This window comes from Paroedura picta, chromosome 5 (genome assembly GCF_049243985.1).
Source record: "Paroedura picta isolate Pp20150507F chromosome 5, Ppicta_v3.0, whole genome shotgun sequence".
NCBI lineage: Eukaryota > Metazoa > Chordata > Lepidosauria > Squamata > Gekkonidae > Paroedura > Paroedura picta.
Window position 1 is genome coordinate 84609819 of NC_135373.1, and position 18650 is coordinate 84628468.

General features: G+C 41.2%; 1 long non-coding RNA gene across 1 annotated transcript; it reads right to left on the bottom strand.

Moving 5' to 3' along the window:
* Nucleotides 1–1481: 1481 nt before the first annotated feature.
* LOC143839101 (uncharacterized) lies at nt 1482–18350 on the bottom strand. Its single transcript, XR_013231608.1, has 3 exons — nt 18247–18350; nt 4755–4905; nt 1482–2781 (listed from the first exon to the last, which is right to left on the bottom strand). It is a non-coding gene; the product is annotated as an uncharacterized LOC143839101 (long non-coding RNA).
* Between the last annotated feature and the right edge of the window lie 300 nt (nt 18351–18650).

Consider the following 18650-nt stretch of genomic DNA (forward strand, 5'->3'; position numbering starts at 1 on the left):
CAAATATAAAGGTGGACTTGATGTCTAATACTAATTTACTACAAAATAAACCCAACTTTGTCTTTGCAATAAATATCTCCAAGTACCAGACCTAATTTTGTGGGCCATTCTGCACCTTTAAAAACATAGCATTAAGCAACCAATTGCTTAATGCTATAAAAAAGCATCTCCCGCCATTTCTCACCTCCTCGCTCTCTCACTTTCTTCCCCCGCTTTCTGATGCTTCCAGGCACTCCACATGGCTGATTAAAATGGCTGCGGAGAGGGACTTGCAATATCAGCGAGACTCCCCTGCCTGTCAATCATGGCAGCCAATCAGCTTTCTCCTAGCTTTAAAGGGAAAGAGATCTTTTTTAAAAAGTAAAACTTCTCCATTGCTATGCCTATGCATATAATCATAGATGCATAGTGCATAGTTTAATGCCAACTTGTTTTGAAAGTTGATACTTGAAGATGAACAGAAGTATTTTTTTTCTGATTTGGGGGGGGAGGCATACTTTGTGTGCCAACGGGTGGTTGGGAATTTTGTTTTGTTGTTCTGCCTCTATGAACCAATGCATATTCATTGCTCTAGGCACCTTGCTACAAAAAAAGATCCCATTCCAGAGAGAAGGGAAAGGGAGGCAGGCACAAGGGCGGGTGCTGGAGATGGAGATCACACTACTTCTGGCCACTTTGGTTACACACATCCATTTAGTTAGTGGTTGCTGGTTGCTCTCCTCCCACTCATGCACTATAGTTGGGGGAATCTACTTTATGCGATTCCCCAACTACCACTTTAAAATGGAGGATGTAGCTGCCGGTTTGCTGCTGGAACACTGGATGCTGACAACATCACGTACAATGTTTTTAAAAATGTATCTGCAAGAGGTAATCCTTTCACTTTTTCTGGGTGCAGAATGGCCATGACTTGCAGGCAGGCTTGGTAGGTGGAAGGAAGACACTGAGACCTGGATAGCTTAAACCCGGCCACAGCTTTTATTTAATTAACACACAATTTGTTGGCATCAAAATAGGCATGGCTGAAGACAGCCTGACCCAATAGTGATAACTGCTATCTTAAGGCCCCAGCACACAAGGATGTCCCCTGCTTCCTCCCAGGGAGATAGATCACCCATCAAGTTTGGTGCTCCCACTGAACTACTCTAAGAGGCTCTCCCACCATGCCATTTCCACCCCACAAAAGATGTGACAGAAAAGATATGAACAATTTTAACAGACAGCCAACTATATAACAGGGTGGGTGGGTGAAATCCAACCACTTGCTACCTCAACCAGGGGAAGAGAGGGAGAGCATATGCACTTTGCATCTTAAATAGGTGCGCTGTGCCCGTGCATGTCATCCAAGTCCCCACACATCTCCCTCTTCCCCTGCCCTCCCTGCTTGCAGAGGATGCCTGGTATCCCCTTCCGCCCTGTCCCCCCACCTCATCAACAGAGGCTTTGGGGATCAGGTAAGTCCCCAGACCCATATATGCCCTCTGTCCTCTAGATAATGCCACCAATTTTTTGTCCCTTTGACTTGTTCGTGTACCACTGGAAATAACTTTCCAGGAAAAAAAATAACATTAACTATAAACATACAAATTTAAATAAAACTTCCTTAAAAGGAAGTGTGAAAGTAACAATATTTTTAGTGCTGTCTCTCTTTGAGGCTTGAAGCAGAACATGTGCTCTGCATATGACCTTACTGTCCCCCTGGGTGTTAAAAAGAGAGAGATAGTCTTGCCATTTTTTTCAGTCTTTGCTTTCTAGCACCACCAGATAAATAGTATAATAATGTTGTGGAAAACTGCACAGTCACCAAGGTACTCAACAATTTTTAAAAAAATGAAATACATAAGAACAAAAGAAGAGATCTGCTGGATCAGACCAGTGGTCTGTCTCCTCCAGCATCCTGTCACACATACAAGCCAACCAGTTCTTCTGGAGAGCCAACAACAGGGCCTAAAAACTGAGGCTCTCCCCCAGTGTTGTTTCCTGGTACTGGTAATATGCCTCTGAACATGATGGTTTCCTTTAGTCACCATGAAGAGCAGCCTCTAATAGATTTATCTGTCCAATCCATATGTCTGTGGCTATCAGTAAGGCTTTTGATAAGGTTCCACATGATATTCTTATTGGCAAGTTGGTAAAATGCGGTGTGGATCCTATTACTGTTAGGTAGATCGAGAACTGGTTGACAGATCACACTCAAAGTTTGCTTGTAAATGATTCCTCATCTTCTTGGAGAGGAGTGATGAGTGGAGAGCTTCAGGGATCTGTCCTCGGCCCTGTGGTGTTCAATATACTCATAGATGATTTGAATGAAGGAATAGAGGAAGTACTTATTACATTCGCAGATGATACTAAACTTGGAGGAATAGCAAACACACCAGAGGTTAGATTCAGGAAACAGGATGATCTTGACAGGCTGGAAAACTGGGCTAAAATGAATACAATGAATTTCAATTATAATAAGTGTAAAGTTCTTCATTTAAGTAGAAAAAAATCAAATACATCACTATAGGATGGGTGAGATTTGTCTTGGCAATAGTACATGTCAAAAGGATCTGGGGATATTAGTAGATGAGAACTGAACATGAGTCAGTGGTATGATTCAGTAGCTAAAAAGACAAATGGGATTTGGGGCTATATTAAAAGTATAGTGTCCAAAATCATGCAAAGTGATAGTACCATTTTACTCCACTCTGGTTAGACCTCGCTTGGAGTACTGTGTTCAGTTTTGAGCACTGGAACTGAAGAAAGATGTAGATAAACTGGAGCATGTCCAGAGGAGGGCTATGATGATAGTGAGGAGTTTGGAGACAAAGTTGTATGAGGAAAAGTTGAGGAAACTTGTTCTGTTTAGCCTGGAGAGGAGACAACTGAGAGGTGATATGATAACCATCTTCAAATACTTGAAGGGCTATCATATAGAAGATGGAGCAGGGTTGATTTCTGTTGCCCTGGGGGGGGGGGGTCCAGATTAGAACCAATGGGTTGAAATTAATTCAAAAGAATTTTTGGCTAAATATCCGGTTCCTTAGTGGAACAGGTTTCCTCAGGAGGTGGTGAATTCTCCTCCTTTGGAAGTTTTTAAGCAAAGGATAATAGCTATCTCACAGAAATGCTGATTTTATGAACTTAGGCAAATTGTAAGTGGGTAGGAAGGAAGGGATGTGCCAGTGTTTATCTCTTGTGGCTCTTCCTTGCATACCCGGAAAATTGTTAATTGCCACTGTGGGATGGTAGGTGAATTTTCTCCAGGCCAGGCTGGATTCAGGAGATGTTTGGTGAAGGGATCACTTGGCCATGAAGTAGGGGTCACTGTGAGTGAGCAAGTAGTTGTGAGTTCCTGCATTGTCCAGGGAGTTGGACTAGATGACCCTGGAGTTGCCTTTCAACTCTATGATTCTATCTCTACATTCTCTGTCAGCAAATTCCACATTTTAATCACTTTCTTTGTAAAGAATTATTTACTTTTATCTGTCATGAATCTACTGCCCCTTAGCTTCCTTCGGTGTCCTTGAGTTCTGTTAATTCTGGAGAGAGAGAAAAAGTTCTCTTTGTCAACTTTCTCAATCCCATTTATAATTTTATAAACCTGTATCATGTCTCGTTTTATGTGACTCTTTATAAAACAGGTAAGTCCCAGACTCTTCAGTCTTCCTCATAAGAAAGGTGCTCCAACCCCCTGATCATTTTTGCTGCCCTCTTCTGTACTTTTTCCAGCTCTGTAATGCCTTTTATGAGATACAGTGACCAGAACTGTGTCAAATGAGGTCACCCCACTGATCTATACAGAGACATTATAAAAATCATTGTATTTTGAATCCCTTTCCTAATAATCCCTAATGTAGAGTTTGTCTTTTTCATCACCATGATCCACTTGGGTTATCTCCTACAACTCCAAGGACTCTTATCACTCTCAGCAAATTCAGACACTATTAGCAGATACCTGAAAATGGGATTTTTGTTCTTATGTGTATCACTTTACACTCTGCAACACTGCGATTGCTCACTCATCCAATTTGTGGAGATACTTCTGGAGGTCTTCACAGTTGGCCTTGCTTTCCCCCTATCTTGAATCATTTTGTGTCATCTGCAAACTTGATCCCTGCACTGCTTACCCCTACTTCCAGATCATTTGTGAACAAATTAAATAGCACTAGCCCCATTATCAATTTTTGTGGAAACTGCTTACTTCTCTCCATTTGTTTCATGTTGGTTAACCAATTTTAATCAATAAGGAATTTAACTAAAATTGTTTATGTCATGGGGAGTTTTGTCATGATCACCAGTGGGATTACAAAGGGCAAAATGTGCTTATAGCTCACACAGCCCTATTTTACAGTCTGAATCACACCACAATGGCAATGGATTCTTTTTAGAAATATGTAGCATCCCAACAACAGAAACACAATATGGTGGCAGGGTGTCTAGATGCACGCACCTAGAAAATAATGGCATATTTTAAAGCCCAAAACTTATTTTGAAAAACTATTCTACAGTTTTATACTGGATGGTCTGAATGACCACAGACACAAAGGAAAACACTAATGAATGAAATCAATTTGACTTACTTCCAAATAAACATGCTTAAGATAAACCAGAAGCTTGAATGCAAAACAAGGATTCTTCAAGTCCCAATAAATTCAGTGTTCCCAAACAAACTGATGACATCAGAAAGTATTAACCTGCTATCCATTGGTATCTACAGCGCTTTGGATAATGATTACTCTGTTTGCTTTTGGCAATCAATCAAAGGATACAGGTAAACCTGCATTTAGAACTCTCTGGCCTCTTACAGTTCTCCATATGATTCTAGTCACTCTTCTGGTTACAGTCTTCTAATTCAAAGCTTATTGATTCTCCTCCTACTCCGATTGTTTTCATTTCTGTTCATGGGAATTTTACAGGTCTCTAGTGACAACAGGATTAATCACAGATCAGGCACATAATAAATCATAATATATAACAACAGTATTCAGTGAAAATCAAACATTGTTTTTCTGTTTGGACACTGTGAAGAACATTTAGGAAATTATCTGGAATTAGATAAATTCACCAAAGTTAGACTGCTAAGTGAGAAATGTTCAGGGAAAAGAAAGAAGAAATCATTAAGGAGTGATTCAAAACTAGATATCTTGGATCCTAGACTGAACCTCTCATCCCTACACCACACTGGCATTCATGCAATGGCTTTTGTTGAATACTCAAACCGATGGAGTCACAGTAATAGTGGATTCAATGAATTTCTACCCCAAAGCAACTACTATGTATAAACTAACCAAAACAATGCTACAACCTATGTATTTATTTCAATATTATAAACAAAATCTTCTAAAAAGTAGTATCTTGTTTGCTAATGAATTCTAGAAATTGCAACATTGAGGTCCATTCTGCACATCTGCCAATGTTGCTGGATGTCTGCGGCAGCCCGAACTGCTACAATTTGTAGTGGAATTTTGACATTTCACACAGTGCATATTGTAGTGCAATATTCATGCACCTGTAGCACTTTTTTGGTAATGCACATGTTTCCGGTCTTGCAGGAATTGCAAACAAGGTACTCTAAATTTGTGGTGCTTCTGCATGCCTCAGCCCATCAATCAAAATGAAGAGCCAATCAAACAGATCACCCTCATGGCTCCAAAATGCCCCTTTCCCTTAATTTTTTTTTTTTAAATCCAAAAACACACATGGCAATATTGCTTCTTTGCTTCACACAGAACTGTATTTCATTGTAATCCCCCCCCCCAATGGCTTTTGACACAAGGCTAAACCAGGGGGGAGGTATTCATTGGAGATGGAAAAAAGCCCACTGAGGGAGCTTTCACAGTTCCTCCATTCACGCTAATTAATACAGCCTGCTGGCGGACATGGGTGTAATCGTTGACATACAATAATAACATGCAATGCACATTAGTGCATGCAGGGCAACATTCAGGCACATGGTGGGCAAGGGACTCCGTGATATTATGATGCTCACTTTGAAAGTTTAAAACCTTCTGTCGAATGAAAAGTGTGCTCTCTTGTTCGTTGCTTTATACAGTTTGCAGGGGGGGGGGAGGCATTCCCATCTCCCAGAAGCTTGGGAGTGGGAGCAGAGGACGGACCTTCTTCCACTATTTTGAGAATGCACATGTCTTTTGCTGATGTGTTGCAGGTTGTTCTCAGGTGTCAAACGCTTTTTAAAGGGGGAATCCACTTTTTACGATTTCCCCCAAAGCGAATGTTGCAGGAGCGTTGCTGGAATGCTGCGGTTTGTGTAGGACGTCGTGCATAATGTCAAAAATGTAGTATTTACAAAAGTGTTACAATTCAGATACATTTTATGTATTACATGTATTACAATACATTTAAGTTGTGCGTTATGGACCTGAATATTGGTATACAAATACAATATCAGACAAGCCAATCTGTTTCAAAATGTTCTTTGTCATCTTTAACCGCTCCTAGCGGAGCGGAAGAAATAAAACAGTAAGGGCCCCGAGGGCGGGCCCTGTCCGGGATGAGGAAGGGTGCCGATAGGCCCCTTCCCCTGGACTGACAAGCGGAGGGCCCAATCGGGATGCGCGAAGCGCCTCTCGATTGGGCCCTCCGCTTGTCAGTCCAGCCCCAAACTGTCAATCAGCAGCCGCCATCTCTGTGCCCAGCCCCCACTCATCTCATTGAGGTTTACACAGGAGACTGCCCAGTGGAGGGTGCCTGGAGGGGAGGGGCACACATTTTAAGAAGACTCGGTAAGACTGACCACAATGTTATCTTCTTGCAGGAGCTCTGATGCAAATAGATCAGGAATGGGTTTTGAAGGGAGAAAGTTGATGTTAAAAAAAACTTTTCCAATCGATCAGGGGCACAAAGACTCAAAGAGGCAGATCTGAAAAGGAGCTGTTTACTATGAACATTACACAGAACTGTGTTCCAGATAAACTGCAGATTTGGAGAGAGTTATGGCTTCTCCTTCTTTGCCTCTGCACGCCCACAAAAAATGTTTATGTCCAGGCTTCCAAATACAAAGATATCAACCCTTGGCTCTCCCAACATGTTAAAAGATTTCCCTTCACCCTGGCCCATGGAGGAATATCCTACTAGAGGGGTATATGCTGTTTTAAGATTCATTTTACATGGAATTTTCCTGTATTTTATATATTGGGGGGGGGGAGACCACTTCTGCGGGCCCGGGGACGGCGCTGGGCGGATGAGCTGCGGGCCCAGGGACGGCGCTGAGTGCCTCGCAGAGCCTTTCCCCATCGGGAGGGGGGCCCCAAAACAGTTTCTCCCGCCCTTGCCAGCCACCAAGCGCCGTCCCCAGGGACAGCAGCTAGCGCCCATTTTATTCTAACATAAAATGGGCTTTAAATCTAGTTTATAATAAATTTCCAAATTCAAAATGCAGACCTCCTCACAGTAAAAAAAAAACCTCAACTGGCTCCAAAATGTATCTGTGCAACCAGACTCTCTATGATGAAACATGCATGCTTGCAAGGTTGACTTTCCCAATATAGTTTTTTTGTCATATTTCAGATTTTTCTGCACACCTGGGACATCTTTTCAGGCTTGTAGAAAGCACAGTCTTTTCTGCTCATAACTCTAGTCCCTGACTTCAGATATCCACAGATTTTGAACATATTGAAAATGAGCTATGTCGATGATGATTTTGATGCAACTAGAGTCATTTTTTAACTTATTTTGGTACATGAGCAAAATTGACCAATGTTAAATTTTCCTTTCTTGCTTGAAAACAACCAGTACAAAATCCAGTGCATAATGAAACAGCAGAATTGTGATGGAGCAAAATTGGAGGAATCCCCTAGTCTCAATACATTTTTAGAATCTTCTATATTGTTCTGAGTTGTATCATTTGTGCAGGGTTGTTACCTATTGAGTACCTTTGGGAATCTAAAAATCTAAATACATCTTATTCACAATGAATAGATACTCCTAATTAAACCCCTGTTTTGAAAATGATATGCAGAAAATATAATTAGAGGACAATCACAATTGTAGGTGAAAATAAAAATAATATACATTAAATAATGCCTATTACAGTATTTTTAGTTCCTGATATTCTATAACTATGCATTAACTCTGGACAATGAAGAACAGCCAAGTAGCTGAATAAAATACAAAACTGTTCCTGAGAGACCCACATTTAGCCCTCTCCAAACATTCTGTCATGGCGAGATATGCATGTTTCTCAAGCAATGATTAGACATTCTTTAATTCCCTTTGTTATAGATAGATAATACACATTGCCATACACTTTAGAGAAATAACAAAAATGTTTAGGCTGTTCTTTTGACCATACCTCATAAAACATAGTTCTGCTTGTTCTTTGTGGCTTCATGCAACAGCTTTTAGTATGAACTTATTTTCCAGGTCATCAATTCAGCTGTCCAGTCCTGTTGTCCTTAGAATTTAAAGCCAGAATAGCAGGATTTTTGCTCCTCACACAATTTATCTTTATGTTTTCAGTTTCCCCTCATAACCTCCTGTAATTTTCAATCTCCCTTGAACTACTTCTGCCTTTAAATTGCTGATTCCACCCCCAAATAAAAGCATAACGAAGCCAATCTTCACTTCCTTTCTATTTTCATACCATACAGACACTAGGGCTACAGCATTAATGTAAGATTTAAACTGCTACTTTTCAAGCACAACTATAAGAAAGCAATGTTGATGTGTGTAAAGGGCACATTGCCATTCATCCTTCTCTTTGTCCCCATGTGCTCAAGCTGCATTCTTGCTACAGAATCTATAGCTGAATCCCATTGTATGATATGCATTTATGAAGATATTGACAGTAACGCCGCATAAATTACCGGCTTCCAGCTAAGGCAAAATATTGAGTTTGGAAAACAGTTCCATATTAAGTGACAGTTGTTGATTAATACAGCTGACAGCAGGCCTGTGGCTCAGTAGCAGAGCACATGTTTTGCATGCAGAAGTTTCCCGATTCAGTCCTTGACATCTTGCATTGTTTAGGTAATTGACATTATGAAATCCATACTCTGCCTGGGACCCTAAAGAGCTGTTAAGGTAGACAGAACTAAGTTAAACAGATCAAGTAATGTAAAGCAGTTTCATCTGTTCAATATAGGCCCAGATCAGAATTCCATTACTGAAATGAGGCTTGGCTGTAGGCAGAAGAATACACAAGAAGGGTGCCACTTTAAATGTGTGTCTCTTCCTTCTGTGTGATAAGAAAAGAGATGAGTTTAAAGTAAACGTGACTCTCTTCTTATGACTCTCTCTTCAGTGCAGATGCTTAGATTAAATGAGACATTCAGGACCTCCAGGTCTGTACCATTCTAAGTGGAGGGGGGGACCTTTACAATTCTTTGATATACATACATCAAAGTGGAGTGGGGAGGAAGAGACAGAAGATCACTGAACAACTGCCTCACTTGCTGTTTCTCTGAAACATCTGGAACTAGTCGCTATCAGCTATATGATACTGAGATAGATTGGCCATTGGCCTAATTCATTGTGACATGTCTTACATTTTTATGCTTCAATTACTGCACTGCCAAGACATAAGGGAATCGTGTGTGTCAGTGGAGGTATTTGATTCACTTCATACAATTGTACAATACAGTTGCTTAGGACACTGCAAATTAGGCAAAGTTTCCAAACATACACAGTCAGTAAAGACTGACCTGAATAGAGGCTCTAATATGTATCTAATGATTGTTCAAGTTCAAGTCAATGGAAGTTGTGCATTCTATGGATCTCATACTAATATATTTCTATACCTATTATCAAAGACGTGAAACCTATAGCATTTTTAAACTGATTCTGATCATTGTGGCTCACCAATCCATTTTAAAGATCAAGTAGAGCAGGGGTAGTCAACCTGTGGTCCTCCAGATGTCCATGGACTACAATTCCCATGAGCCTCTGCCAGCGTTTGCTGGCAGGGGCTCATGAGAATTATAGTCTATGAACATCTGGAGGACCACAGGTTGACTACCCCTGAAGTAGAGCATTAGTTATAACAACACAAAGAGGGTATGTTAAGTTTCTTTCTGAGTGCCTTGCCTTGGGTAAGTTGGCAAAAACTCAAGAGAAGAGACAGATGCCAAAGCCATCTGGACATCAACTTAAAAACATATAGCAACTGATGTTCTAAAACTTTTTCAAGCAGTACTTGATAGTGACCAAATTGCATTTGCACTTTTGAATCTGAACACTTTGATGGCTGATGAAGTCTTTAAAGTCATCCAAGCACAGTGAATATACAAATTATTTTACTTTGAATCAATTAAGGTTCCATTCACAATTATCACTTGATAAAGGCATTCAGAGGGAGGGAAGCAGCATGTCATAGCCTGCTTTTGTCAGATCTGGGAAGCTAAGCAGGATCAGTGCTTGGAAGGGAAGTAAGGAAGACTCTGAAGAGGAAGGCAATGGTAAATCACCTGTGTTTCTCACTTGCCTTGATAATTCCTTGTGGGGGGGGGTCACCATATGTCAGCTGTGATTTGATAACTCTTTATACAGAACCACAAAGGCATTCAAACAAAAGCTACCTTGATTTTTTCCTGACTTTTCAATGCTGAATTTTCTTTTAAACTCAAGAAAGTGGAAGCAGATGGATTAAGACTGCAACCCAAAGCATGTTTACTAAAAGATAAGCCCAATTGAAATCAGTGATACCTAGTTCTGAGTATATATGCAGAGGATAGGCTTTCTGGATTAATAGAAGGGCAGACCAGAGCCTTAAAATCTCTTTTGTCTTTGGTAGGATTATACTTCCCTTAAAAAGTCAGGTTTGCATCTTGGGAGTGCTGGTTGACACATCATTCACCTTAGAAAATCAGGTGGAAGCAGTAGCTCAAAGTGATTTTGTACCCTTCAGCTAATACATCAGCTAAACCTGTTCCTGTCTCAGTCTCATCTGATGATCACTTGAGAGACAGCCTTTTTGGTGGCAGCCCCACAATTATGGAACAATCTCTGGGAAGTTATACCTGGCCCTCTAACTATTGAGCTTCAGGAGGTGGTTGAAGATAGTTTTATTTAGGACCGTATTTAACTGATTTAATTTTTATTTACTGGCTGCTCTCATTGGAGATTGTTAATTGTGACTTTGCATGTATTTTTATGCTGTTGTGTTCATGGTGTTTTTATGGTGTTGCTTTTTTAAATAATCATCTTATATTGTAAGCCACCTTAATTTCTGCAGAGGAGAAAGGCGGTTAATGATTTTAAAATAAATAAAAATTTAAGGAAGGAAGGAAGGAAGGGAGGAAGGAAGGAAGGGAGGAAGGAAGGAAGGAAGGAAGGAAGGAAGGAAGGAAGGAAGGAAGGAAGGAAGGAAGGAAGGAAGAAAGAAAGAAAGAAAGAAAGAAAGAAAGAAAGAAAGAAAGAAAGAAAGAAAGAAAGAAAGAAAGAAAGAAAGAAAGAAAGAAAGAAAGAAAGAAAGAAAGAAAGAAAGAAAGAAAGAAAGAAAGAAAGAAAGAAAGAAAGAAAGAAAGAAAGAAAGAAAGAATTCAAGCTAAGTGCACCTAGTCCATTGGGCTTTAAAGAGTAACTAATCTAAATGCAATTTTCTTCCACCTTTTGGGCCTAAACCAATGAGTCCAGCTGTAGTGAGTAACTGTTGTGGCAAATTGCTCTTTTTTTTTTTGCTTGTTTTATGGCATTTTATGCCACTTTTACATAATTTTAGATTATATGCCCTTTCCACACTACTTAGACAAAACAGATGCAAAGAAGTAGCAATTTTGAAGGAAATAATTTCGGTCATATTCATTAATATAGTTAAGAGGAAAGGACGATCCCAGTTTCATCCTGAGTGTGGAGAAACTGTAAAAGAAAGATGGATTTATGAACTGAGAGTTGGACTGAAATGTGTAAAATCTTCTGGCAAAGGGATATATTAGCAGGCACATTGTCCATCTACAGCGCAAGAGCTGCTGTTTCTATCACACAAAAACATCCTTGATTGATATATCTGTAGGCATAATTTTCACCAGTCACACTGCTATCAAATTGGCTTGGGAAAGGTTTTCTTTCTGTGATGCTTCCAATATTCTTTAGCAGAACCAATATATACCCAACTCATTCCAGAGTGAAACTGAAGGCAAAGTAATCATTTAGTAATCTGACCAGTTGTAAACAGCCATTCCACAATTAAACCATTTCACATTCTTAATATTTACTCTGAGTTGTGTTATAGATAATGCTGCTCATTTCCATCTCTTCACCACCCATTTGGTTGGTATAAAAATGACTGTAGCCTTCATCCAAGGTGGAACATGCTCTTCCCCTGGAACAAAACTTCCAAGACCTGATGAAAGTGCCACAGATAGCAGAACAGACTCGTGAAATGTGCCCCAAATATATATCAAAACATACATTGATGCCCATTATATTGTAAGAAGCTTTTCTATAATGTGTATTGGATGAAGTTATCCCTTTACCATCACAGGGAGACTAATAACAATAACGTTGTATCATACATCATTGCTGTTATACAACAAAGTCAAAGTACCTTTATTGGCATAACAAAAGCATTTATGTGCCTTGCTGTTATATATTTTATTTTTATCAAACAATTGACAAGGAATGGGAGTGGCAGGAAATAGAGAGTAAAAATATGTCTTCCCAATGAGTCCAGGGTTAGTTATGCACAACATGAAAATTCACAAAATGCCTACAAAAAAGATGTTTCAGTTTTTGATTCTGCATGTGGCAGTGGTTTCCCTACGGAAAAGCCATCAGAGTATTTTTGATTATGCATTGCACTCACCCTTCATGGCATTTTCTGCATCATTTCCTCACAGTATTGTAAAGTTCCTATGCCATGATTCATGCCTGTAAGCTTCTCCCAGGGATGCTGTTTCTGGCATTCATAAACTTACTGTGTTTTCTGTCTCCTCCCCTGAGCTGTATCACGCCAATGGCTGAACAGAAAGCCTATGAACTAGGACTCCCATGAGGTTCTGCCAACAACATGTGTCAGTCAGGTGACATTGTTGCAGACCACAGCCTACCAATGAGCTCCGAGAACAATAGATGATATACTCTCCCACTAGAGGAAAGCTCCCTCAAGTAGGGATGTACGCTTCTGGCCACCTTGGCTGAAAAACCTCCAAAGCAGAGCTGCATTGGAGACAGATCACCCTGAGGTCATCCAAAGTGCCAAATCCCAGGCCTAAACAGATCCAAATTTTGCCTTCTGAGGTGCACTTCGGGTGCCTCTGGCCACCTTAGAGCACTTTGGGCACTCCGAGGTGCTTCAGGTGCATTAAAGGCAAGGCAGGGGGATGCCGCTCTCTCCCTCCCTCCCCTCAGAGGAGGATGACACTGCCTGCCCACTGCCTCCACTCCCTCACCCCCCGCATGGCTCACCCGGCAGTGAGCTCTGCTTCAGCATGCAACGGCTGCAGCCAACATGCCTCAAAGATCTGCCTGGAGGTCCTGGGGTGGGCAAGCACCTGCGCAGCACAAGCCCTGTCCATGCCCAACATGATGCTGCCACCACCACTGCCACCGCCACTCTCCTTGGCAATATGGCCCAGGCCCCAAAATCGAGGCACTGCCACTGCCATGACTGCTGCTGCTGCCCCCACTCTCCTCATCTCCATGGTCGGGACCCCAATGGCCAGGTGCTATCATCTCCACTGACACCACCACTTCTGCTGCTGCTTTCCTCAGCTCCATGGCCCTTTAATGGGCTCCAAAGCACTGCCTAAGAGATCTCTGTGGCAGCCGATATGGCTTCTCCCAGAGCCGAGGTGGCCAAAGGTGGAAACTGCTGAAGCTGAGGCAGGCCAGATCTGCAGGTTAATTTTTAAAAGGGGCGTTTTAACAGTGACAGTGATCTGACGATGTTTAAAAACTATGAATGCATAACCCACTCTGAAAGGTCTAAAGAATGGAGAAGAAAATCAAACACAATAAAGGAATTGTAAATCAATTTCACAAAGAAACAATTCTTTTCAGGTTCTTCGTATGATTGATATGAATCCTAAAGCATGATGTTCCATCACCTGTGATTTATAGGGGATTTGAATATTTCAATACCTCTACACACTTTAGTCAACAACCCTAATTTAGTTTGGCAAAGACTAGTACATATCTCCAAGTGTGCTTCAGTTTATTATCTCATACACCAGGAGGCCTTGTCAGTAGCTACACTAGCATAGAGCACCTGTGGTGAAATCATTCCCCTATTCAGCTTTGCTTTTAGGCTTGTTGTGTTCCATAATATTATACCAGAATGACTAGAACACATTCAGTGTCATTTTTAGAATCCATTTAATAAACAACAGGACCAGATGGGTAGCTGTGTTTGTCTGTCTGTAACACCAGAAAGGTGTTAGAATTCAGTAGCACTGACTAACAAAATTTGTCTCAGGATGACCAATTATGCATGGCGACAGCCACAGTGGGCTGCCACTGTGCCATTGTGGTAGGGTGGGATGCTCTGCCATTCTCCGCGTATGCATGAGGGAGGGGCTTCCCCAGTGCACACAGCCTGCCCTGTTGTAATGGCCACGTGCACAACATGTGGCTGGAAGTTCTGGGCATGCTTTGCAATAGTTGTGGAGGTGGCAGGGGAGGTGAGTGGGGGGTGGGAGGCAGTCCCCCCCCCACCATGCTATGCTAGGGGAGCGGCATGCTGCTCCCCTGCCAAGGTGAGGGTTGGGGGACACCCCAGCCAGCTTCACGGCTCTGCAGAGCTGACAGGGACATGCGGTACCCCTGTAGGGGCACCATAAGTTGAGGGAGGTCTGCCAATTATGCATGGCAATGGCCCAACCTTGCCCCCACTGGTGCCTGCAGCATCCCAGGGAATGCAGAAGATTCCACTTTCCCTTACTGTGGGCCTTCCGGGGTGCTGTGCTGGGCCAGAGCTGGACTGGCGGCAGTATCATGCACAATCATGGCTGCCTTTCTGCCACCACCCCGGATTACCCTCCCTGTGCATAATCGGTCAATGTGAATTTTCATGAGTCACTACACATTTTCTCAGATACCACTAGACTATCTTGAAGAATGGTGCACTTTCAGATGTTGCATGACAATGGCAGTCAAAAGTCAAACAGACAGGCAGGTGAAGGACAACAGCAAGCATGATTGCATTAGTTGTGATAGTGGTAGTGGTAATCAGAATTGGAAAGAGGGGTAGGGAAACTAGTTTCTTGATTCAGTCCAGAAGCGCAAAATTGACAACTTGGTTTATTGCAGCCCTTGTTAACCCATTGTGGGTGAGAAGTTGTTTTAGGTTAGCAGGCTGTCTAGAAGCAAAAAGGTCAGCCCCCTAGTGGCTAGTAACCAGTGTAGCCATCACCTGGGGTTCCTTGTATTGCTCTCCTGCTGAACTGGTTGATGGGTTTAGCATGATCTGTTAGGCAAGTTTGCTTGAAGAAAAAGAAATCTAGCTAATAGCATGATTTTGTGGTGCATAGATTTCCCTGTGCCCTTAGTGAGTGCAACCAGAAGTACATTAAAAATAAATAAACATCAGGATACATGCAGCATGGCTCTGGCCTCAAGGGCGCTTCAGCTGACTTGGGGGCCCCAAATTTTGTCCCCCAAATCGCTGTCTGTTGGCAGCCTGCACTCCAATGATCAACAGAGGAAGCTACTCAGTGTCCATATCCAGGCACCAGATATACAATAACGGAGTTGAAAGCTGAATCCCAACAACGTCTTGGGAAATAAAATGGCATTCACTTCAAAATAAAAAGTTCCCTGAATTGGAATATGAGATGTTTAAGGATGCTTGCTTGGGACAAAAAAAAAATCCCTAGTGGTAGAGTCAACTGTACTAGTTATTGCTTGTATATAAAATGGAGAGATAGATTATTGTATAGTCTCATTAAATTTATTCATTTATTTACCAACGTTTTTTTTTTCATTTTTTCCCTTGTTCTTCATTCATTTCATTTATGTCAGCAAGACATTTTTGATTATCATTCAAGGCTGTTTTACAAGCATAAGTTGAGAGAACTTAGAGCTAAGATTACTAGACAAAAAGGGGTCAAATGAATTACTTCTGTCATGTGATCCCAGTCCAACAGATGGAATAAACATCAGAAGATGAGTAAAATATAATTTGCAGGGTAAATGGAAGCAAAAGAAACTTTTAAAGCTGAGCAAAGGGAGGGGGATAGGGAGGGGGTTAGTTTTCTCTTCCTTATTTCTTTACTCTTGATTCACTAAATATTTATAGTTTACTTAAAATGTTTTTATGGCACAGAAATATATTTCATTTTGTCTAGTTTCTTTTTAACTTCAATGGGATTTAGCAATCAAATCATTGCAGGGATTGCTGCCCAAAATTGTAAGCCAAAGCTCTTGCCGTTATACAAAGTTAAGCGCTTTTAAGCAACAAACACCTCAAAGTGAGACTTTATTAGCATGTGCCTTTAAAGTGCTTAACTTTGGCTAGGTTTTGCTCTATGGCATTATTCATATTTTATTTTCATTCTCTGCTTTTATGATGACATTTCACCAGCACACTTTTATTCATTCTTTTTTTAAAAAAACAGTATCTTTTGTGGCAGCAAGCTCCATTCCCAAGTCGATACATGTTCTTTGGGGTGTATGTATTGTCTGCACATATATGACTTCTCCATGGATCAAGAATACTGCTTCTTCAAGGTTCCTGATCACACAGAGAGAGCTGTAGGCACATCCTCTGCTATGTGTATGGGCTCTGATAAAGAATCCCACCACGAGAGAGAGAGAGAGAGAGAGAGAGAGAAATATATAGATATAGATATTGTTATACTTTCCCATATAAAATATCTGAAAAGAGACTTAAATGACAGAGATTTAACCATTAAAAACATCAGGGGTGGTCTTAGCCAATGGGCAATCAGGGTCGCTGCCCTGATCTCCCCATACATACACACACAGCTCCATGTCCCCTTAAGTAAACAGGAAAAGAAGAAAAGGTTCCTGCTGACACTAGATATCTGGAGTTCAAGTAGCAGGCACAATGCTCACCTCATACAGGGCAAGGGTCATTCCCTGCTTGGGCCCCATGAGGGAGTAGTTTCATGGGGTTGTGATTCATGGGCCCTATCTAGGACCTCAAAACCAAAAGACCTTAACTGAAAAAGATGATCCTATGAGCTGCAAACTCCTTTAATACTATCTGATTGAAGCATTTGATCAGACCTGATCGTTAGGTTTCGCAACAGCTCTCCTTTGAGCTATCTTGTAGATGTCATTGGTTTCAGGCTAAAACGACCCTGCATAAAATTGCGGTGTAAATTCTACTGTGCCTTTATACTCACTCTGACCGTTTATGCACTGGAGGTTTCATGCCAGGCTGCAGGCTGGAGTTTTAGTTGTGGCAGGTTGCCCCACCTCTTCCTGCACCCACAGGGGGGAGCATTTGGCTGGGTGCACCTCATCCACCCCTGATTGTGCTCCTGCACTCCCGTGCAGGCAGTGAAGTTCCCAGTGCATAAACGGTCTCTGACAGAAAACAAGAGGCACCACCATGCTCTGTCTGTCTGTGGTACCACAATTACAAAGGCAGAGCTGTTATTCCTGCTGTCTGATGGTGCAAAGGAGGGAGATATGTTGTCTCAGAAGATCATGGCAGCCATCTCCTCCTTCCCCTATTGGAATTCAGTTCATAGATCATGGGTGATTTATGGTATTGATCATAGTAATCAAAGGGATAGTGAAAAGGGTAGAAAAACCCCTTGATTAATTCTTTTTTGAAGGAGACTCCTGTTAAGTCATGGCATCAGAGTTACTCATTCCAATTACAGACCATGGACATTGCCTTCTGTTCTTACACTGAAACCTGCAATGTGTTATTCTTCCAAAACTGTTCTATCTGTCACCTAGAGACTTTAAAGACAAGTGAGACTGATACCAAATTTGTTTGGTTGTCTGGTTTGTGACCAAGTGTAAACTGTGCATGTCAGAGAGAAATAAAAGACTGCTTCAGTTGTTTATCAAGAACAATTCTTTTAAAGTCTTTTTCTTTTCCATTAGTTACCAGTCTGTTCATCCTTCAAACAGACGTCTATCAATAAGCAGTCTACATAAAGCTTGCATTCAAAAAAGGAAATGTCTAAAATGAAACCAAAGAATTCAAAAACCTAATCTATTGTTTCCCCCATACACCTCCAATGGGAAATCATTTGTAGAAAGACACTAAGGAGTATCATACATTTGTATGTAAAATAATATATTTAAATAATATGGGGCAATCACATAATGAACCTCACTAGTTAACATACATTTTCCAAGTTATACTAATCTCATCCTTCTTACCTTTCTTCCTGCAAAGATTACTTTTCTTCAGCATACTGAAGCATATGTTTGAGTCCCTATAAAATCCAGAGGAAGTATAATATCAGTAGCTGAACATATCTTCAGGCATATCCTTGTTAATCTGTTGCAGCAAAACCCATAAAGAGTCTTGTAGCGCCATAAATAGTTACAGTTTTCTTATGACATAGACTATCATGAACTAGAGCCTATTTCTTCAATTGACTAAAATGTTATCCTCAGATATCATGTATATTCATGGATTCCCTGAAAGACCTATGTAAACACTGGGGAAAACCTCTTACATTGTATGGTTTGTGTAAGGCAAAGGACTCTTGATTCCTCTCAGGTGTTGCTAATTATAACAGGGCCAAGAACTTGGAAAGAGAGGCTAGCTTGGATTTTGA